At 44.8% G+C, this 24,074-nt stretch overlaps 2 protein-coding genes across 2 annotated transcripts in view; one reads left to right on the top strand and one right to left on the bottom strand.

The window, feature by feature from the left end:
- ctif (CBP80/20-dependent translation initiation factor) overlaps window positions 1-5,803 on the bottom strand; it is a 150,526-nt gene extending 144,723 nt beyond the window's left edge. The window contains exons 1-2 of the mRNA XM_042327947.1: window positions 5,621-5,803; window positions 5,133-5,364 (exon numbers count right to left, since the gene is read on the bottom strand). The gene's annotated coding sequence lies outside the window, so the exon portion shown is untranslated. The remainder of the gene's footprint in view (window positions 1-5,132; window positions 5,365-5,620) is intronic.
- Window positions 1-24,074, top strand: part of LOC121847337 (extensin-like) — a 49,798-nt gene that overhangs the window by 13,679 nt on the left and 12,045 nt on the right. The gene's annotated exons all lie outside the window — the stretch shown is intronic.

The raw sequence follows: 24,074 nt of genomic DNA, 5'->3' as shown, positions 1-24,074 counted from the left end.
ATTAGTTTGTCCGTTTTCGCTCCTTAGCTAACAGCGTCTATGTAATTTCAATATTAGTTTGTGCTAATTTTGTTAGCCTTCTAGTAACAGAGGCCCAATGGGCTTTTTTAGCGCCCCCTTGTGTGGTATGCCAGTAATACCGTAAATTCCAGAATGAGCGAAGGACAGTATGACGATGAAAATCTGGATACCGCCGTGATAATCTAGATAATATTTTTACAATAGCCTAATTGACAAGTAACTCGTATGCTGTCAAGATTTCCTCTGAAAACGGAATATTTTAGCTTTACAAATGGGTAAGCATCTTGGCCATTTAATAATACCAGGTTCATTGAACGACAGAATTATTTTATAAAAGACAGTCTTTGGTTGTAAATGTAATGTTTACAATCCTCCAGGAGAGCTCAGCAGAGCTACTGGGTGTGCAGGCTTTAGCTGACTGATTGTGTTTGAGCAGGGTTGGTTCAAAATCCTGCACATCCAGTAGCTCTCCAGGTGGAGGGTTGAAGGACCACATGTTTTATACAGAGCAGTATTTTACTTTGTGGTGTGTTAAAATGCCTTGCTCAAGGCCACAACGGCAGGAGATATAATACATGGGATCAGAGACCAGCAGCAGCCTTCCATTGTCAATACCAGTGATAATTGTATTCCTTGCATCATTACAGTTATGGCCACTGCCAGGATAAATAAATAGACCTAAACTCCCATCCTTCGTGCTGTGAGCAGAGGGAGGTACAGGGTCAACCCCAGGACAAAACTTCATCACTCTGTTGAATGAATGGGCATTAATGAGAGGGTGTTATACATTCATGAGGATAACTTAAGGATAGGCCTACGTCTGTCATGGCTGGCTTCTTTTTCAACACTGATACGATTCCACAGAAGAGCATTATCAGTGACAGTCTATAACCTAGCACCAGCACTAGTGTCTAATACGATTCCACAGAAGAGCATTATCAGTGACAGTCTATAACCTAGCACCAGCACTAGTGTCTAATACGATTCCACAGAAGAGCATTATCAGTGACAGTCTATAACCTAGCACCAGCACTAGTCTCTAATACGATTCCACAGAAGAGCATTATCAGTGACAGCCTATAACCTAGCACCAGCACTAGTCTCTAATACGATTCCACAGAAAAGCATTATCAGTGACAGTCTATAACCTAGCACCAGCCTCTAATATGATTCCACAGAAGAGCATTATCAGTGACAGCCTATAACCTAGCACCAGCACTAGTGTCTGAGAAGCCGCTAGCCACTCCAGCTAAGAGTTTGTTAAACTCCTTGTGTGAAAGGATACCGGAAGGCCTAGACCAGCTGATACACAATGTGTTAAGGCAGCAGAGTTCACTCCCAGGCCTGCTCTGACACAAGGAGGTTAACGAACTCTTAGCTGGAGTGGCTAGCGGCTTCTCAGACACTAGTGCTGGTGCTAGGTTATAGGCTGTCACTGATAATGGTCTTCTGTGGAATCATATTAGAGGCTAGTGCTGGTGCTAGGTTATGCAAGTACTCTCACAGCACATACATATACACAACAAACACACACAGAAGACTGTTTATGGTGTGCTCTGTGTGCAGGTATGTCAGTGGAATGCACTCCACTGGCAGCACATTCCACAATACGCCCCAGCCAGTCCATCAGTCAGTGGAGATTTCACTCCCAGGCACACTGACTACAGACTTACTACAGATGCATAGAGACAGCAGCACAGTATGTACACTATTTAGCCTTTCCCCGTATGTCCTGAGAGAATATTGAATATTGATTGAATATTATATAAATCCTATGAATTGAAAAGGCCAATTTGGGTTCAATCAATTAGCTTAATTTCAAATTATCTTTCAACTAAATGATGTTGCAGGAATGCTTATCTGTTTCTAACTACAGAAACCATTTCAGAACAATCTGAGATGGTGGGTGTCACAGGCTGCTGAAATGACATGACCCTACAGTGTGGGTAAACAGTTCTGTGTGAGCTGGATGTCAATCTGCTATCCTAGGTAGAGAAGAGGCTGAATCTCATTCTGCTATCCTAGGTAGAGAAGAGGCTGAATCTCAATCTACTATCCTAGGTAGAGAAGAGGCTCAATCTACTATCCTAGGTAGAGAAGAGGCTCAATCTACTATCCTAGGTAGAGAAGAGGCTCAATCTACTATCCTAGGTAGAGAAGAGGCTCAATCTACTATCCTAGGTAGAGAAGAGGCTCAATCTACTATCCTAGATAGAGAAGAGGCTGAATCTCAATCTACTATCCTAGGTAGAGAAGAGACCATCATGGCTGCAATGAGGGGCTTGTGGGGGCGACCGGAGAGAGGAGGACCCCATCTTAACATATAGGCTTGGGGATGACAATGGGACCATTGTACCCCTGGCTTGACCCTGGTGAGTCATTGGTAGTAGGGGCAGGGACTGGGACAGGAGCGTGCAAGGATAGCATATGTCCCCTAGGCTGCCCTAACTGCCTGGCTCACCATCAAAGCCTCAGGCTTGATGCACAAGGTCTTCTCTTACAACCAAGCCTGAGTGTGTATGACACGCAGAACATCATACATCTAGTGGGCCTATGGGGGCACTAATACATGCATTTTCAGCTAAGACAGGAAAGCTAGTCTAAGGCCTCAAAGCTTTCTGTCAAAAACAGATGATGACAAAAAAAACTTTGTTAGGAGTAGTAAGCTCTCCAGGACTAGCTACAGTGGCCAATGAACAAAGACAGATAAGCAGAGGACTTTCGGTGTCATTAGTGAAAGTATTACCAGTCACCAACAAAGCCAAGAACAACATCTATTAGCTAAACCACAACAACCTGCTGAAAGATATATTCCAAGGCAAATACTGACCAAATAACAGAAGCAACATTAGGTGGTTAAAAGTATTGACTAGAGACACAAACTACCAAAGCCAGGTCATTTAGGTCAGTTGTTCCTAACCAAGGGTACTAGCACCTCTGGGGGTACGTGGTCCATCCACAGGGGGTACTTGAGACCATAGGTCTACTGATAAAATGCACATGAGGGGGTTTCTTCAGGGGAACTCTGGGCAGAGCAAAGTTCAGTTGGTGGTACAGTAAACAACAAAGGGGTGGGAACCGCTGAGTTAGATCATCATCTCAGGTCTCGTCGTGACAGAGGGCCATAGGTTGTGACCTCAGGACTGCATTAGTAGGCAACAGATATCAACACCGAGAGCACTTAGATTAGATAACTGACTGGGGCTTTTTCCACAGCTGACCTGACACAAAACATTTCAGCCTAAGTTGACACAACACTGCCCAGACACTGATGAGAGGCCCAGGCAGGCTGTGCAATAGAATAACATGAATCCCAGTACATATAGAATAATACATTATATGATCTCTATAGGGCTGGTGTTTCATCCCAGGAAGATGTTTCCTCCCCTCTGCTCTCGTTCACTACCCTTCACAGAGCTGGTGACTGGATCAAAGCAATATGGCAGAAACTAGGTGAATTGTCTTGACATCATGCAGATAATAACCACTGTACTCTCTCTCAGATGATTGTGTATCAATGAGAGAGAAAAAAAGGCAGAGGACACTGGTTAAACCGGCAGAGGACACTGGTTAAACCGGCAGAGGACACTGGTTAAACCGGACCTACCACGGACAACAGACACAGCATACCGGCAGCAGGCGTTTTCAAATTAATGTCTTCAAATACCATTGTTTGGTGCTATAGATCCATGAGCTTGTTAGTGACAGCAATAATATTTTCAAATGCATCCTATTAGGTGTATGCAACAACCCTTTATCAGGCACTCGGGTTGGCAACCTGATTGAAAGTATCAGCCCCCACATACCCCAGCCATGCACATAGATAGACACATACATACATCGCAGGAAAAAACGTTTGTTCCTCAGATACCATGCCAAATGAACATGTATGGGCTTGCCTCAATTTCAACTCAGCAATAGTGCAGACATTTATTTTCATTGTATTTGATTGGTGTGGCTCGGGACATAATCTCTTTAGAAATCCAAGGAAACCAGGCTAGTGAATAACCTGGAGGACCTTCTGTAACTGTTAAATGAAGCAACGCCTTCATGGTGTGACAACAACAAGCCATGTAATTAGTAAGTAGTAATCTTACTTACTAGTTAGCTAGGTTAAAAGAGATCTAAAAAATATTTTTTAAATATATATATATTTTTTTAAACAGTTTCCCTTTTATCTGTGACTAGGTAGCTAACTAGCTAAATGACCAAGTAAATGTGTTCTGGTCAAAAACTCAGCTAGCCTAATGGGCTGCACTCACCTGACTGGCTATGTTGGCACTGTATAGGCCAGGGCTAGCTGGTACAATTAGGCATCTAGCTATATAGCTGGTACAATTAGGCATCTAGCTATATAGCTGGTACAATTAGGCATCTAGCTATATAGCTGGTACAATTAGGCATCTAGCTATATAGCTGGTACAATTAGGCATCTAGCTATATAGCTGGTACAATTAGGCATCTAGCTATATAGCTGGTACAATTAGGCATCTAGCTATACTGACAACTGTCTCAGCTGGGTCTATCGTTCATGGTTTATGAGAGTAACACAAATCTGCGAATAATAACAACAAAGACCGATTTCGGATCCCAAACCGTTAGATATCGAATTCGGTCGGTGTTCTATCGTGCAGTGCACGAGCCAGAAAATATGTTGAACGAAAACATCTGTCCGGTCTCCGGTGCTTCCACGCCCTACACTGCCTGACTAGCTACATTGCCTGCCTGGCTGGATCTGCCGTCTGCATCTAACAAAGGTGATGCAACCGAGGCTGACGAACTAGCTAATAAAATGTCAACAGGTTTGTCTGGCTAGGAAGTCTGCATAGGACATTTTGATAATCAACTAATGCAAATGTCATTTAGTTGAATTAACCCTCAAAGTTAAAGCCAAATGTTGCCTGTAATAATTATAGTTATACAAGGCAGTCACAGTTTTACCGCAAGCCACAATCAGTTGAAATGTACTCAAACGTTATTTAGCCACAGGGCGCAGCGCATTGGATCTGCTTAGCTACACACCCATAGCTAACTATCTACCCTACTGTAGTTTAACACTTAACCGGCAAAAACATCATTTCAAAATAAGACAGAAAACAATATATCCTCACCCAAATCTTGGATTCGGACAGCTGGGGGAATCCTGAAGAACCTCCTGATATTAAACCCGCCGTGTCATCGGTGTATTTCTCCGGAGAGAAATGTGTTCGGAAAGAAAAGATTACGCTTCCAGACACCGGGGAATGCAGGAATGTGACGTTTAGGCCGGTAAAAGGAGGCTTGGATTCTGGGAGCCGTAGTTCTGTGTGGCAGTGAGATTCCATTCAGTCACAGTGTCAGGAGCTGTAATTGTATTTGTTTGGAATAATACAGACTTGTTCAAACATTTGAGAAGGGTCAATTCATTAAAGGCAAACATTGAGTTTGTTCTTATTTCTGAAGTCAATTTCAATTGATATCCGCGCTTATAAACCCAGGGTCGTTTTCTATTGTCCCTGTGGGCCGAATTTATGGTTTTTGTTGTTTTTAATTAAAAAATGTAAACTTTATTTAACTAGGCAAGTCAGATAAGAACAACGTTTTATTTAAGACAGCCTACCCCGGACGACGCTGGGAGTCTCCAGTTAACGTGCACGCAGACTCAAACAGAGAGAATGGGCGCGTTTGAGCGGATCATTTTTGTCAAGGCGATGATCCCCTGCATTTCAAAGGGTGTTGCATTATGGGGTTTTATTAATACAAATTGTCCGATTTACGCCTAGCACTGAGGAATAATAAGAATTGAAGACTCCGTTCAAGATGTCCGACCGTTGTTCTCAGGGTAATCTACTAACATTCCCATAAACCGATTCATGGATTTCCTATATCTGGGTTGCATCCGGTTTATACTGATCAACATTACATGTGCACTTGGCACTCAGTGCACACAAGGAGCAGCGACGAGGTCACCTCATCCAAAAGCATGGCAGACATTGGATGAATATAACATTTTAATATCTTCAGGTGTGAGTGATGTAATAAAATAAGCTTCAGCGATAATTATTTGAATAATTCAATGGATGTTTTGTGCACGAAGGCAGTACTTGACTCGGGCCAGCCTGAATGCGCATGATGAGCTATTCCAAGTTGTCAAATTAGGGTTTGTAAAGTCATGAAAGGTAAATGGAAATTAGTTTAATAATTATTGTTAATGGCATTCATGAAGACACACTTAAATATTATCAATCACTTAAAAATCGACATATCAGCAATCATTGGAATGACCCTCCTGAGTGGCGCAGCAGTCTAAGTCACTGTAACTCAATGCTAGAGTTTTCACTACAGACCCTGGTTCGATCACAACCGGCCCATGATTGGGAGTCCCATAGGGTGGCGCACAATTGGCCCAGCGTCATCCGGGATAGGCTGACGTAGGCCATCGTAGTAAGTAAGAATTTTTTCATAACTGACTTACCTAGTTAAATAACAAATACAATAAACAATGTCTGTGTGTGCCAGAGTAAGTGGGCCATTGTCCGAGGAGAGAGAGCAGCACATTTCAGAAGCAGGTATAAAATAACGACAAACAGACTAAATAGATTGCTAATTCAAAACATAACTTGTAGCAGTTATCTGGTTAGTATAGTATACCTAACTAAGCGTTCATGTCGTTGTTGCCTTGCCACCGGCACTGTAGAGCCTAAATAAATCTGCACCTTTGGAAAACTGGGATTCCCCTCTATTAAACAATAGCCATGTAATTGCAACAACGTTACAAATATTCTAAGAATAGCCTAATTGACAAATAACTTGCTGTGCATAGATCTCCCCTGAAACATTAAGAGCCTCATATACACTGGAAAAAATGTAAATACAACATGTAAAGTGTTGGTCTCGTGTTCCATGAGCTGAAGAAAAAAATTCCCAGAAATTTTCCATACGCACAAAAAGCTTACTTCTCTCAAATTTTGTTCACACATTTGTTCACATCCCTATTAGTGAGCATTTCTCCTTTGCCAAGATAATCTATCCACCTGACAGGTGTGGCATATCAAAAATCTGATTAAACATCATGATCTTTACACAGGTGCACCTTCTACTGGGGACAATAAAAGGCCACTTTAAAATGTGCAATTTTGTCACACAACACAATGCCACAGATGTCTCAAGTTTTGAGGGAGCGTGCAATTTGCATGCTGATTGCAGGAATGTCCACCAGAGCTGTTGCCAGATAATTGAGTGTTGATTTCTTTACCATAAACTGCCTGCAACGTCGTTTTGAAGAATTTGGCAGTAAGTCCAACAGGCCTTACAACCGTAAACAAGTGGAAGCTGCTGAGGGGAGGATGGCTCATAATAATGTCTGGAACAGAGCGAATGGCATAAAACCGTGTGTTGGATGTATTTGATACAGTGACGATTTTAGCATGCAAATCTGGGTTGGGCAAACTCCAACCAAAACAATGTGGATGCATGCCAGCAAAGCCACAACACAACACTAAACAATACATTAATTGCACTATAACGGTGCCAAAAGGTGCCCACAAATTGTTAGGGCCTACATAAAGCTGTCCCAACAGTGGAGCTTTCTTTTTAGCACCATGTACTGAATCCTTACCACTGCTACACCTGGCTATCAGCAGAGCCTGGCAGCGAAACTGTTAATTCAGCCTCATTTACTGCCTTTTAATAAAACATAACTGATATGGCTGACTTGCTGAAACAAATGTGGTTTCTACTAACAAGTGAGATGTGCAAACTATAGCATAAGGGGACGTTCATTGGCTATCTAGCTAGCTTTGTTTGACCCCGATTGGTGCTTATTTGACAAAGATACAGTCGATCAAATGAAGACCGGCCGCGTCATCGGCGTGCCATGAAGGCGTCACTCTCTGACCAAATTTGGTGTCCTATAGGATATACTACACCCCTAATGATATAGTGAAGTCTGGTTACGTTCTAGGATCTCTGATATGGTGTCCTATAGGATATGCTACACCCCTAATGATATAGTGAAGTCTGGTTACGTTCTAGGATCTCTGATATGGTGTCCTATAGGATATACTACACCCCTAATGATATAGTGAAGTCTGGTTACGTTCTAGGAACTCTGATATGGTGTCCTATAGGATATACTACACCCCTAATGATATAGTGAAGTCTGGTTACGTTCTAGGATCTCTGATATGGTGTCCTATAGGATATACTACACCCCTAATGATATAGTGAAGTCTGGTTACGTTCTAGGATCTCTGTTATGGTGTCCTATAGGATATACTACACCTCTAATGATATAGTGAAGTCTGGTTGCATTCTAGGATCTCTGATATGGTGTCCTATAGGATATACTACACCCCTAATGATATAGTGAAGTCTGGTTACATTCTAGGATCTCTGATATGGTGTCCTATAGGATATACTACACCCCTAATGATATAGTGAAGTCTGGTTACATTATAGGATCTCTGATATGGTGTCCTATAGGATATACTACACCCCTAATGATATAGTGAAGTCTGGTTACATTATAGGATCTCTGAGGAAGACATACAAATGTGATTTGACTGTTTGAAACAACGTTTAGGGTTAGATTTTCACAGATTTCTTTCTTTGCAAATTGAACGAGTGGAAATACAAAATCAATTGTCCATGCTATATGGCCCTTTCTAGGGTATGAAAAAGGATTGTATCTAACAAAACAACACTTCATGTTATCTCTGGGACATTTGGAGGATAAATCAGAGCAAGATTTCAGAATGTAAGTACACATTTCACCTTTAGAGGTGAATTTATCAAACCCATCGCGGTGAAAAAAAGTGTTTTGTTGTTAGGAGCTCTCCTCAAACAATAGCATGGCATTTTTTTGCAGTAATAGCTACGGTAAATTGGACAGTGCAGTTATATTAACAAGAATTTAAGCTTTCAGCCGATATAAGACACTTGTATGTACCGACATTTGTTGTTTCTCTAAAATCTGCGATCATGACACAAGGCGCTGTGTTATTTACAACTGTCCCGTTAACGGGACGCCTATCCCTCATTAACCTCTCTGCGCACGGAACCCGCTGAAATTCCACAACAGACGGTGCTCGCTACATAAATATCATATTAAAAATTCATGAAAATACAAGTGTCTCACATGTATCGAAAGCCTAGAATCTTGCTAATCCAACTGCGTTGTCAGATTTAAAAAAGGATTTACTGCGAAAGAATGCGATGCGATTATCTGAGCATAGAGCCCCATAAAAAATGTTTTTTAACCAGCACAGGGGTAACATGATCACAAACTGCATTAAAATAAATAGTTTACCTTTGACGATCTTCATCTGTTTGCAATTCCAATGCTCATTGTTACACAATGAATGATCTTTTGTTTGATAAAATCCGTTTTACGAAACATTTTGTGAACCGCTTGTGTCGTGAATTCCGTCTCATTCCATTTTCGACTACACATTCCAGGTAAATCACCCACACAGAACGTGACTTTTCCAGTCATGTTTGGTTTCACTGCAATCAACTGGTTTGTTTGTAACACAAACAGTTTGTTTGTAACACAATCAAACCTGTTGGGCCATTTCGCAGGACGTATTGACTGAAAGAAACCGATTTGAAGACAACAAGTAATGACATCATTGTGCACCAATGATTTGCCCGCTGTTTCGTAGATTGACTGTCTTTTAACCCAATAACCACTGATCGTCTTGAAATCTAGCTGGGTAGATAGCCAATGAGCTGAGCTCAACGGCAATACGCCATGTTTATGTGTTGCAAGACCAACCCATGTAGTAAGCTCCAGCGTAAAGTGAGTCATTCGCTATTGAATTTTCATACCGGTAGAAGCTATGCATATTATGCACTGCATTGTTTGGTGAATGCGCAGATTCAGCTGTTTATATATCAATCATTATGGCGACTAAGTCAGGGAAAGCTAAATCTAAGTCTAGATATACATATGTACATACAACTTTAGAATAAACTGATTGGGAAGGTGAGACAGAGATTGTTGTTGGACACTTCATTTAGCGATTGTGGAGGAATATTTTTTGAACGGGAGAGGTCATCGTTTTGGACTGGTAAGTTCTTATCATGCTAATGCCCTTGTTTGAAATTAATAACATTTTTAAAAAATGTGATTTTTAAATTTATTTTAGAAGCAATATATAAACATTTAATGTCATGAAATGTGAGATGCGTGTGTGTCTGCCGCCCCACCCCAACCCACATGAAATAGCCTATTTGAGGCTGTTGAGAGGGCAGGACCACATCAATGGCCAAAGTGAAATGGAGACAGTAGATACAGCTGGTCTGTTGTAATATAATAAAGACAGTAGATCTAGCTGGTCTGTCATAATATAATAGAGACAGTAGATCTAGCTGAAATGTCATAATATAAAAGAGACTGTAGCTCTAGCAGGTAATAATAATATAATTGTAAGGGTTTTCCTGTGGTGAAGGAGAAGCGGACCAAAATGCAGCGTGGTGGTTATTCATGTTCTTTAATAAAGGAACTAGATATGAAAAACAAAACAATAAATGTGCGAAAACCTAAACAGTCCTATCTGGTGCAAACACAGAGACAGGAACAATAACCCACAAACACACAGTGAAACCCAGGCTACCTAAGTATGATTCTCAATCAGAGACAACTAATGACACCTGCCTCTGATTGAGAACCATACTAGGCCGAAACATAGAAATAACCAAAACCTAGAAAAACAAACATAGACTGCCCACCCAACTCACGCCCTGACCATACTAAATAAATACAAAACAAAGGAAATAAAGGTCAGAACGTGACAATAATAATATATTCAAACTTCAACTCTCTATATATATCTGTTTATTATACCTGTTGATACAGGGCTCATATGTGAAACTATTCTAACTGAACATTTTCTTTCACAGTGACACTGACTCCGAATGGGAGTCTTATCCGGTGTCCTGTGTGAATTTAAGTATGCTCTCTCTAATTCTCTCTTTCTCTCTCTCAGAGGACCTGAGCCCTAGGACCATGCGTCAGGACTACCTGGCATGATGACTCCTTGCTGTCCCCAGTCCACCTGGCCTTGCCGCTGTTCCAGTTTCAACTGTTCTGCCTGCGGCTATGGAACCCTAAACTGTTAATTTTTACTTTTGAGGTGCTGTCCTGTTGCACCCTCTACAACCACTGTGATCTCCACCCGGCACAGCCAGAAGAGGACTGGCTACCCCTCATTGTCACGCCCTGGTCGAAGTATTTTGTGTTTATCTTTATTTATTTGGTCAGGCCAGGGTGTGGCATGGGTTTTTGTATGTGGTGTGTATATATGGGGGATTGTAGCTAGTGGGGTGTTCTAGATAAGTCTATGGCTGTCTGAAGTGGTTCTCAATCAGAGGCAGGTGTTTATCGTTGTCTCTGATTGGGAACCATATTTAGGCAGCCATATTCTTTGAGTTTGGTGTGGGTGATTGTCCTTAGTGTCTTTGTTCCTGTCGCTGTGTTAGTTGACAGAAGTATAGGCTGTTTTGGTTTTCGTTACGTTTATTGTTTTGTAGTGTTTTGTGTGTATTCGTGTTACGTTTGTTTGATTAAACATGGATCGCAATCTACACGCTGCATTTTGGTCCGACTCTCCTTCACCACAAGAGAACCATTACAGAATCACCCACCACAAACGGACCAAGCAGCGTGTCAACAGGCAGGAGCAGCCCAAAGAGGAGCTGCGTAAGAAGGATTTCTGGACATGGGAGGAGATCCTCGACGGGAGAGGACCCTGGGCTAAACCAGGGGAGTGTAGCCGCCCAAAGGTGAAACAGGAGAAGAGGCAACAGAGGCAGGAGCAGCAGCAGCTACAGTGGGAGAGGTTGCACCACCTGGAGAAATGGACATGGGAGGAGGAACTGGACGGTAAAGGACCCTGGGATCAGCCTGGAGATTATTGTCGCCCCAAAGCCGAGCTGGAGGCAGCAAAAGCAGAGGCTGCATTATGAGGAGCTAGCACGGCAGAGCGGATGGAAGCCCGGGAGTCAGCCCCAAAAAATTATTGGGGGGCTCACAGGGAGTATGGCTACGCCAGGTAGGAGACCTGCGCAAACTCCCTGTGCTTACCGGGGCTAGAGAGACCGGGCAGGCACCGTGTTATGCAGTGGTGCGCACGGTGTCCCCAGTGCGGGTGCATAGCCCGGTGAGGTATATTCCAGCTCCTCGGATCGGCCGGGCTAGAGTGGGCATCGAGCCAGGTAAGGTTGGGCAGGCTTGGTGCTCAAGAGCTCCAGTGCGCCTGCACGGTCCGGTCTATCCAGTACCACCTCCACACCCCAGCCCTCCGGTAGCAGCTCCCGCACCAGGCTTCCTGTGCGTGTCCTCGGTCCAGTACCACCAGTACCAGCACCACGCATCAGGCCTACAGTGCGCCTCGCCTCTCCAGCGCTGTCGGAGCCTTTCTCCTCTCCTGCGCTGCCGGAGTCTCCCGCCTGTTCAGCGCAGCCAGAGCCTTCCTCCTCTACAGCGCTGCCGGAGTCTCCCGCCTGTTCAGCGCAGCCAGAGCTGCCAGTCTGCATGAAGCAGCCAGAGCTGTCAGTCTGCATGGAGCAGCCAGAGCTGTCAGTTTGCATGAAGCAGCCAGAGCTGTCAGTCTGCATGGAGCAGTCAGAGCTGTCAGTCTGCATGGAGCAGTCAGAGCTGTCAGTCTGCATGAAGCAGCCAGAGCTGTCAGTCTGCAAGGTGCTGCTAGTCTGCAAGGTGCTGCCAGTCTGCACGGAGCTGCCAGTCTGCACGGAGCTGCCAGTCTGCACGGAGCTGCCAGTCTGCAAGGAGCCACCAGAGCTGCCAGTCTGTAAGAAGCCGCCATAGCTGTCGGCCTACATGGAGCAGCCAGAGCCGCCAGTCAGCGTGGAGCAGCCAGATCTTTCAGTCTGCCAGGATCTGCCAGTCAGCCAGACTCTTCCAGATCTGCCAGTCAGCCAGACTCTTCCAGATCTGCCAGTCAGCCAGACTCTTCCAGATCTGCCAGTCAGCCAGACTCTTCCAGATCTGCCAGTCAGCCAGACTCTTCCAGGTCTGCCAGTCAGCCAGACTCTTCCAGATCTGCCAGTCAACCAGACTCTTCCAGATCTGCCAGTCAACCAGACTCTTCCAGATCCGCCAGTCAACCAGACTCTTCCAGATCAGCCAGTCAGCCAGACTCTTCCAGATCCGCCAGTCAGCCAGACTCTTCCAGATCCGCCAGTCAGCCAGACTCTTCCAGATCCGCCAGTCAGCCAGACTCTTCCAGATCCGCCAGTCAGCCAGACTCTTCCAGATCCGCCAGTCAGCCAGACTCTTCCAGATCCGCCAGTCAGCCAGACTCTTCCAGATCCGCCAGTCAGCCAGACTCTTCCAGATCCGCCAGTCAGCCAGACTCTTCCAGATCCGCCAGTCAGCCAGACTCTTCCAGATCCGCCAGTCAGCCAGACTCTTCCAGATCCGCCAGTCAGCCAGACTCTTCCAGATCTGCTAGTCAACCAGACTCTTCCAGATCCGCCAGTCAGCCAGACTCTTCCAGATCCGCTAGTCAACCAGACTCTTCCAGATCTGCTAGTCAACCAGACTCTTCCAGATCTGCTAGTCAACCAGACTCTTCCAGATCCGCCAGTCAGCCGGGATCTGCCAGAACTGCCAGTCGGCCAGTATCCGCCAGTCAGCCAGGATCCGCCAGTCAGCCAGGATCTGCCAGTCAGCCGGGATCTGCCAGTCATCCAGGATCTGCCGAAACCACCAGCCAGCCAGGATCTGGTAGATTTATCTACATGCCTGAGCTTCCTCTCACTCCTGAGCTTCCTCTCACTCCTGAGCTTCCTCTCACTCCTGAGCTTCCCCACAGTCCCGAGCTGCCTCAGTCCCGAGCTGCCCCTCAGTCCCGATCTGCTCCTCAGTCCAGTGGGTTTCTGGGTGAGGACTACTAGGCCATGGTCGGCGGCGAGGGTGGACTATCCAGGGACGCGAGGAGAGGGGACTAAGACATTAATTGAGTGGGGTCCACGTCCCGCGCCGGAGCCGCCACCATGGACAGACGCCCACCCGGACCCTCCCTATTTGTTTTGAGGTGCGTTCGGGAGTCCGCACCTTAGGGGGTTCTGTCACGCCCTGGTCGAAGTATTTTGTGTTTATCTTTATTTATTTGGTCAGGCCAGGGTGTGGCATGGGTTTTTGTATGTGGTGTGTATATATGGGGGATTGTAGCTAGTGGGGTGTTCTAGATAAGTCTATGGCTGTCTGAAGTGGTTCTCAATCAGAGGCAGGTGTTTATCGTTGTCTCTGATTGGGAACCATATGTAGGCAGCCATATTCTTTGAGTTTGGTGTGGGTGATTGTCCTTAGTGTCTTTGTTCCTGTCGCTGTGTTAGTTGACACAAGTATAGGCTGTTTCGGTTTTCGTTACGTTTTGTGTGTATTCGTGTTACGTTTGTTTGATTAAACATGGATCGCAATCTACACGCTGCATTTTGGTTCGACTCTCCTTCACCACAAGAGAACCGTTACACTCATAGCCTGGTTCCTCTCTAGGTTTCTTCCTAGGTTTTTGCCTCTAGGGAGTTTTTCCTAGCCACCGTGCTTCTACACCTGCATTGCTTGCTGTTTGGGGTTTTAGGCTGTGGCTATATAAATAGATTTGATTTGATAGTTATTTTGTAAATGTGTATTATATATATATTTTTCATATTTTTTAATCAATAATTATTTATTTTTTTCCATTGTTATTTTTCATTTATTTTTCTCAATTCTTGGGGGGGTGTGTTAGAATACCATTTTGTCATTTTGTATATAGTTATTTGTTTCAAAATGTATTCCTTCACCAATTTGGCCACTTTGGTACATTTTGGTACACTTTGGTACTTTGGTACAAAGTGGTGCTGGTATTTTGTCCCATTCCTCCATGCAGATCTCCTCTAGAGCAGTGATGTTTTGGGGCTGTTGCTGAGCAACACGGACTTTCAACTCCCTCCAAAGATTTTCTATGGGGTTGAGATCTGGAGACTGGCTAGGCCACTCCAGGACCTTGAAATGCTTCTTACGAAGCCCCTCCTTCGTTGCCCGGGCGGTGTGTTTGGGATCATTGTCATGCTGAAAGACCCAGCCACGTTTCATCTTCATTGCCCTTGCTGATGGAAAGAGGTTTTCACTCAAAATCTCACGATACATGGCCCCATTCATTCTTTCCTTTACACGGATCAGTCGTCCTGGTCCCTTTGCAGAAAACAGCCCCAAAGCATGATGTTTCCACCCTATGCTTCACAGTAGGTATGGGGTTCTTTGGATGCAACTCAGCATTCTTTGTCCTCCAAACACGACGAGTTGAGTTTTTACCAAAAAGTTATATTTTGGTTTCATCTGACCATATGACATTCTCCCAATCTTCTTCTGGATCATCCAAATGCTCTCTAGCAAACTTCAGATGGGCCTGGACATGTACTGGCTTAAGCAGGGGGACACGTCTGGCACTGCAGGTTTTGAGTCCCTGGCGGCGTAGTGTGTTACTGATGGTAGGCTTTGTTACTTTGGTCCCAGCTCTCTGCAGGTCATTCACTAGGTCCCCCCGTGTGGTTCTGGGATTTTTGCTCACCGTTCTTGTGATCATTTTGACCCCACAGGGTGAGATCTTGCGTGGAGCCCCAGATCGAGGGAGATTATCAGTGGTCTTGTATGTCTTCCAATTCCCAATAATTGCTCCCACAGTTGATTTCTTCAAACCAAGCTGCTTACCTATTGCAGATTCAGTCTTCCCAGCCTGGTGCAGGTCTACAATTTTGTTTCTGGTGTCCTTTGAGAGCTCTTTGGTCTTGGCCATAGTGGAGTTTGGAGTGTGACTGTTTGAGGTTGTGGACAGGCGTCTTTTATACTGATAAGAAGTTCAAACAGGTGCCATTAATACAGGTAACGAGTGGAGGACAGAGGAGCCTCTTAAAGAAGAAGTTACAGGTCTGTGAGAGCCAGAAATCTTGCTTGTTTGTAGGTGACCAAATACTTTTTTTCCACCATAATTTGCAAATAAATTCATTACAAATCCTACAATGTGATTTTCTGGATTTCTTTTCTAATTTTGTCTGTCATAGTTGAAGTGTACCTATGATGAAAATTACAGGCCTCTCTCATCTTTTTAAGTGGGAGAACTTGCACAATTGGTGGCTGACTAAATACTTTTTTGCCCCACTGTATATTAACGTATATGAAGTGCTATGGGTGACTCTCCCAATAGAGTGGCCATCCAGTACCCTTGCCTCCATGGGGACAGAGAGAAGTTGAGTGGGAATACCTAATTCAGAAACCATGGTAGCATCCATAAAACCTTCATCAGCCCCAGTCAATGAGCACCTGGGGAGACCCAAAACAGAATCACAAAAAAAGGTGGGCTGGTGACATAAAGGAGGGGACTCCCAGTCTGGCTCACCAGAGTACTTGTACCCACTAAAGACAAGTTTTTTTTAACAGGGCTATATAATGTCCTGCCCCTCCACAGTACAGGCAACAGTTAGATTGGCGCCTACGTGGTCGTAACTTAGCTCTTCCCAGTTGCATGGGTTCAGGAGTATCCAACTCACCCATCTCCGATGATTTTCGGCTCTCCTCGGAAATACACACTTCGGGGATTTCCAAATTCCTTAGCACGTGCGCCAGCATCAGCAGACGAACGGCCAATGTGCGACAATGTGCGACAATCGGCCAATGTGCGACAATCTACTGCGTTGTCTGCCACAGTACGGGAGTTCTGATGTACCTGCAGTAGCTTTCGAGCCGCCTCCCTCCCAGGCACCGAAGAAACGAAAACCTTCCTCATTTCTGCCATGAATTCCTCCAGGCTATGGCACACAGCGGATTGCTGCTCCAACACAACCGTTGCACAGGAGAGCACCCTTCCGGACATTAGCGTGATTAAATACGCTATCTCCGATTGGTCCGACGGGAATGAAGAGGGCTGGAGTTCGAAAATAAGGGAGCACTGGGAAAGGAACGCCAGGAAGGTACCAGGATCGCCTGCATAACGCTCCGGAGGAGGTACGCGGAGTTTTCGGGGAGCCGGGGTATGTTGAGGAGCCGGGGTAGGTTGAACAAATCCACTAGTAGTAGAAATGTTACTGGGTGGTTGGGAGGTCTCAGACGTGGCAGGCTGCCTATGAACTAACTCACAGATTTGCTCCGTTATCAATCAATCAAATCTATTTATAAAGCCCTTTTTACATTAGCCGATGTCACAAAGTGCTGTACAGAAACCCAGCCTAAAACACCAAACAGCAAGTAATGCATATTGCTTTGAACCCTCTGTCGTGGTGTTCCGTCAGGGAACAAAGCCCTTCCAAAAGGTCCCGCAGTAGCTCTTCATGCCTCCCAATGGTGGCTCCCTGCAGGGAGACAGCGTGGTGGAGCTGGTCCAAGCCTGCTGGGTCTGTCATGGCCAGTTCGTACTCTAAGGGCACAAGGCGAGACCCAAATGTAGACACTGGAGGCAGTTGGTTGATATTTCTGATATTTATTATAAGAAAAGGGGTAGGCAAAAGGCGAGAGTTCATAAACCAGGTCAGAGTCCAAACAGTACCAGGCTAGAGGTCATAGGCAGGCTAGAGGTCAGGACAGGCAGGGTTCAGTGGTCAGGTCCGAGTCAAACCAGACATGGCTGTTCTGTCCTACCAATGAACGGAAAACCCAGCCAACTGTATATTATCCGTGTCGTCGTTCAGCCACGACTCGGTGAAACAGAAGATATTACTGTTTTTAATGTTATGTTGGTAGGATAGTCTCAAGCGGAGATCATCCAGTTTATTTTCCGGTGATTGCACTAGCATCAAAATAGTGAATGGAAAAATGGTTACAGTCCAACTTTCACAGATGCACCTCCCCTGACTTTTTTAACCTTCATTTAACTAGGCAAGTCAGTTAAGAACAAATTCTTTTTTACAATGATGGCCTACCAGAGAACATAGGGTTAACTGCCTTGTTCAGGGGCAGAACAACAGATTTTTTACCTTGTCAGCTCTGGGATTCAATCAAGCAACCTTTTGGTTACTGGCCCAACACTCTAACCACTAGGCTACCTGCCGCCCCAACTTCACTCCTCGACAGACAGTTGGTTGCTTTAGCCTTACCACTCAAACGAACCCCTTCTATTTGTCCAAGGTAAAGTCAATGTATGTTGATTGTTTTGTTTATTTTTTATTGAACCTTTATTTAACCAGTGAAAAGCCCATTGAGACCCAGAGTCTCTTTTTCTAGGGAGACCTGACCAAGAAGGCAGCAACAATCAGTACATTACAGAACTAAAACATACAACAATAGAATTCAACAACATGATCCAGGATAAGAAAAGCATTTACACTCCTCCGTAACAGAGTCTCCCATCAATATATTAAATTCATTCAGTGGCACTAACATATCTAGATGAAGCATGGATTGTAGACTATTCCCCTCGGATGGGGCCACAGTGTCTCCTGACCCCTCCTGTCTCAGCCTCCAGTATTTATGCTGCAGTAGTTTATGTGTCGGGGGGCTGGGGTCAGTTTGTTATATCTGGAGTACTTCTCCTGTCCTATTCGGTGTCCTGTGTGAATCTAAGTGTGCGTTCTCTAATTCTCTCCTTCTCTCTTTCTTTCACTCTCTCGGAGGACCCGAGCCCTAGGACCTGAGCTCCAGGACTACCTGACATGATGACTCCTTGCTGTCCCCAGTCCACCTGGCGATGCTGCTGTTCCAGTTTCAACTGACCTGAGCCCTAGGACCATGCCCCAGGACTACCTGACATGATGACTCCTTGCTGTCCCCAGTCCACCTGGCCATGCTGCTGCTCCAGTTTCAACTTCCACCTGACTGTGCTGCTGCTCCAGTTTCAACTGTTCTGCCTTATTATTATTCGACCATGCTGGTCATTTATGAACATTTGAACATCTTGGCCATGTTCTGTTATAATCTCCACCCGGCACAGCCAGAAGAGGACTGGCCACCCCACATAGCCTGGTTCCTCTCTAGGTTTCTTCCTAGGTTTTGGCCTTTCTAGGGAGTTTTTCCTAGCCACCGTGCTTCTACACCTGCATTGCTTGCTGTTTGGGGTTTTAGGCTGGGTTTCTGTACAGTACTTTGAGATATCAGCTGATGTACGAAGGGCTATATAAATAAATTTGATTTGATTTGATTTGATATTCCATGCCTCTGGTGCACAAGAAGAGAAGGCAGTCTTGCCTAATACTGTGAATGTTCTGGGGACTTACCTAGCAGACCGGGTATGGTAACTGCTGGTGGTGAAGGAAACCAAACTACAGAGGTAAAGAGGGAGTTGACCCAAAAGAGCTTTGTAGATGAACACATACAAATGTATCTTTCTGCGCATATAAATTGAGGTCCAACCTACCATTTGGTAGAAGGTGCAATGGTGGGTGAGTGACTTGGCATTTGTAATAAAGCGCGAGGATGATTGATAAAGAGTCCAGTCTCTGTAAGGTGGAGGAGGTTGCATGCATATACAACAAGTCACCATAATTAATTACAGAGAGAAAAGTGGCCTGAACAATCTTCTTTCTAGCCATAAGCGGGAAGCAAGCCTTGTTACAAAAATAAAAACCCCATTTCAATTTAAGCATTGTCACAAGTTATCCACATGAACTTTAAAGGACAACTTGTCATCCAACCAAATACCTACAGTTGAAGTCAGAAGTTTATATACACTTAGGTTGGAGTCATTAAAACGTAAAAGCGTTCTGTCACCTAGAGATGAACGTACTTTGGTACGAAAAGTGCAAATCAATCCCAGAACAACAGCAACGGACCTTGTGAAGATGCTGGAGGAAACAGGTACAAAAGTATCTATAGCCACAGTAAAACGAGTCCTATATCGACATAACCTGAAATGCCGCTCAGCAAGGAAGAAGCCTCTCCTCCAAAGCCAGACTACAGTTTGCAACTGCACATGGGGACAAAGATCGTACTTTTTGAGAAATGTCCTCTGGTCTGATGAAACAAAAATATAACTGTTTGGCCAAAATGACCATCGTTATGTTTGGAGGAAAAAGGGGGAGGCTTGCCAGCCAAAGATCCCCATCCCAGCCGTGAAGCACAGGGGGTGGCAGCATCATGTTGTGGAGGTGCTTTGCTGCAGGAGGGACTGGTGCACTTCACAAAATAGATGGTATCATGAGGTAGGAAAATCATGTGGATATATTGAAGCAACATCTCAAGACGTCAGTCAGGAAGTTAAAGCTTGATCGCAAATGGGTCTTTCAAATGGACAATGACCTTAAGCATACTTCCAAAGTTGTGGCAAAATGGCCTAAGGACAACAAAGGCAAGGTATTGGAGTGGCCGTCACAAAGCCCTGACCTCAAACCTATAGAACATTTGTGGGCAGAACTGAAAAAGCGTGTGCGTGCAAGGAGGCCTACAACTGTAGGTACAGTATTTGTAGGATGACACTTTTTCAATGGATAAGCCACCAGATGTGACAATGTTGACCTTTTCAAGTTCTAGCCCTGGTAATTTAGTTTTTTGTACATTCAAGACCAGTTTGAAACCATAAAGGGAGGCCTTCAGTGACTGAAAAGCAGTCTGGAGCTCTTCAACAGCCTGAACCAGAGAAGGAGCACATGAATATATGACTGTATCATCTGCATATAGATTAACTTTGCTGGTTGCATCCCATTTCCCAGATCAAGGTGGGATGGCAGGGTAGCCTAGTGGTTAGAGCATTGGACTAGTAACCAAAAGGCTGCAAGTTCAAATCCCTGAGCTGACAAGGTACAAATCTGTTGTTCTGCCCCTGAACAGGCAGTTAACCCACTGTTCCTAGGCTGTCATTGAAAATAAGAAATTGTTCTTAACTGACTTGCCTGGTAAAATAAAGGTATAATTAAATGAAAACAACACAGGAGCTAAAATGGAACCCTGGTGCACACCTCTATTAATCTCTTGACAGCTAGACTTGTGATTGTCAGTATATAACACATTGTGTTCTGTCAGAAAGATAGTTCCTAAACCAATTTACTGCCCCTTCACTGAGACCAATGTTACTGAGTCTAGCTAACAACAATTCATGGTCAACTGAATCAAAGGCCTTTGATAAATCCACAAACAGAGCAGCACAATGTTGCTTTTTATCAAGTGCATTAATGATGTCGTTTGCCACTGCCATAGCTGCAGTTGTGGTGCTGTGCCCCAATCTAAAGCCAGACTGAACCCTGCTCAGTATGTTATTTGCCACTGCCATAGCTGCAGTTGTGATGCTGTGCCCCGATCTAAAGCCAGACTGAACCCTGCTCAGTATGTTATTTGCCACTGCCATAGCTGCAGTTGTGGTGCTGTGCCCCGATCTAAAGCCAGACTGAACCCTGCTCAGTATGTTATTTGCCACTGCCATAGCTGCAGTTGTGGTGCTGTGCCCCGATCTAAAGCCAGACTGAACCCTGCTCAGTATGTTATTTGCCACTGCCATAGCTGCAGTTGTGGTGCTGTGCCCCGATCTAAAGCCAGACTGAACCCCGCTCAGTATGTTCTACTCAATTAAGAAGTTTAACTATGAGTTTACTAGGGATTCATAGACTTTGGCCAGGATAGTGAGTTTGGAGATAGGACGATAGTTATTAGCATCTGAGGGATCTCCACCCTTTAGCAGTGGGAGGACATAAGCTGATTTCCAAATGCTGAGTATGGAATTGGTCAAGAGACTCAAGTTGAAAATGTGTGCCACAGGTTCAGTAATAATACCAGCTGCTATCTTTAAGGAGGTAGGGGTCCAGGTTGTCTGGACCTGCAGACTTTTTAGTGTCTATCACCTTTTAGTGCTTTATAGAACTCAGTATAAGAAACAGGCTCAAAGTTAAAATGGTTCACATGAGGGCCTATATCATAGTTGACTGTAACAGATCTTACATTAGAGGCCTGGGCCACACCATTGTCTAAAACTGAATCAGCTGATATGAAGTGCTTGTTAAAAACCCCTACAATATCATCTTTATCCTTCACTTCATTAGAATCCATCATGGTCAGGAAGGCCAGAGTAATGTACAGAGTAAAGTTCTGTAATATTGTATTTTTGCAGTAAGTTCACAAGTGACACCTTGTGGATACTGGGTGAAATATAACTTGTGCACTAATGGTGCAATGAATAACATTCTACCAGGCAGTTTAAATGTCTGTTCAGCTGTAATGTCAACCTGGTGTCATAGACAAGATGTAAATCCTGGACATTCAAATTAGTATGATATGTAACCATACCAAACATAACATAAGACAGAGGTTGCGAGTTTGAATCTCATGACGGACATCTTTAGCATTTGACCTAATTAGCAACTTTTCAACTACTAGCAACTACTTAGCATGTTAGCTAAGCCTAACCTTAACCCTTTAAGCTAACCCTTCCCCTAGCCCTAACCTAACCCTTTAACCTAACTCCTAAACTTAACCTTAACCCCTATCCCCTAGCCTAGCTAACATTTGCCAGCTTGCTCATGTTAGCCACCTAGCTAGAATTTGTAACATATCATGTCTCCTGTAGTCCAAATTTCAGCTTTTTCATTTTGTTGACGTTGAGAGAAAGGTTATTTTCCTGGCACCACTCCGCCAGGGATCTCACCTCCTCCCTGTAGGCATGTTTCGTCGTTGTTGTTGGTAATCATACCTACCACTGTTGTCTAATCGGCAAATTTGATGATTTAGTTGGAGACGTGTGTGGCCACGCAGTCATGGGTGAACAGATAGTGCAGGAGGGAGTTGAGCACCCACCCCTGTGTGGCCCAAGTGTTGAGGATCAGAGTGGAGGAGGTGGGGATGCATACTTTCCCCACCTGGGGTCAGGCTGTCAGGAAGTCCAGGACCCAGTTGCACAGGGAAGGGTTTGGATCCAACGCTCTGAGCTTAGTGATGAGCTTGGAGGGCACTATGGTGTTGAAAGCTGAGCTGGAGTCGATGAACAGCATTCTTACGTAGATATTTCTCCTGCTGTTGAATTTCGTCTCCATTATGTCCATGTACTGTTGTTTTGCCTCTATAATTTCCTTACGAAAGTCATAGATGGTCTTTTCATACATGTCCATGTTCCCAGTCACCAAGCCATTGTTAAATGTGATGGTTCGCGCTTTCAGTTTTGTGCAAATTCTGCAATCTATCCACAGTTTTTGGTTTGAATAAGTTCTAATCGGGAATAACATCCTCTACGCACTTCCTGATGAACCCAGTCACCAAGTCAGTGTATACTTCTATAGTATTCTCAGAAGCGACCCAGAACATTTCCCAGTCCGTATGATCAAAACCATCTTGAAGTACCAGTAGTCTCCCCTTCTCCCACACTTCTCCGGCAGGTTACATGAAGCGCCCACCAATAGTCACCCACCTTCAGTCCTCTTTGCCCTCTTTCTCTGCCCCCCTCCACTCCCTGCCTTCCACCTTCCCTGCCACCCACTCTTCCACCCTCCCCCTTACCTGCCTCCCACCATCCCTGCCTCCCAACACACACCAACAGCTGCCCCCCCCACCTTCCACCCCAACTTCCACCCTCACACCAGGCTACACGCACTAGGACCTCCACCTCCAATGAGTAGTGAGAAACCCTTTGAACTATGACCTCCACCTCCAATGAGTAGGGAGAAACCCTTTGAACTATGACCTCCACCTCCAATGAGTAGGGAGAAACCCTTTGAACTATGACCTCCACCTCCAATGAGTAGGAGAAACCCTTTGAACTATGACCTCCACCCCCAATGAGTAGGGAGAAACCCTTTGAACTATGACCTCCACCCCCAATGAGTAGGGAGAAACCCTTTGAACTAGGACCTCCACCTCCAATGAGTAGGGAGAAACCCTTTGAACTATGACCTCCACCTCCAATGAGTAGGGAGAAACCCTTTGAACTATGACCTCCACCTCCAATGAGTAGGGAGAAACCCTTTGAACTATGCCCTCCACCTCCAATGAGTAGGGAGAAACCCTTTGAACTAGGACCTCCACCTCTAATGAGTAGGGAGAAACCCATTGAACTATGACCTCCACCTCCAATGAGTAGGGAGAAACCCTTTGAACTATGACCTCCACCTCCAATGAGTAGGGAGAAACCCTTTGAACTATGACCTCCACCTCCAATGAGTAG

The sequence above is a fragment of the Oncorhynchus tshawytscha genome, linkage group LG09 (genome assembly GCF_018296145.1).
Source record: "Oncorhynchus tshawytscha isolate Ot180627B linkage group LG09, Otsh_v2.0, whole genome shotgun sequence".
Lineage (NCBI taxonomy): Eukaryota > Metazoa > Chordata > Actinopteri > Salmoniformes > Salmonidae > Oncorhynchus > Oncorhynchus tshawytscha.
Note: the sequence above shows the minus strand (reverse complement) of the source record. Positions and strands in the feature narration are given on the sequence as shown.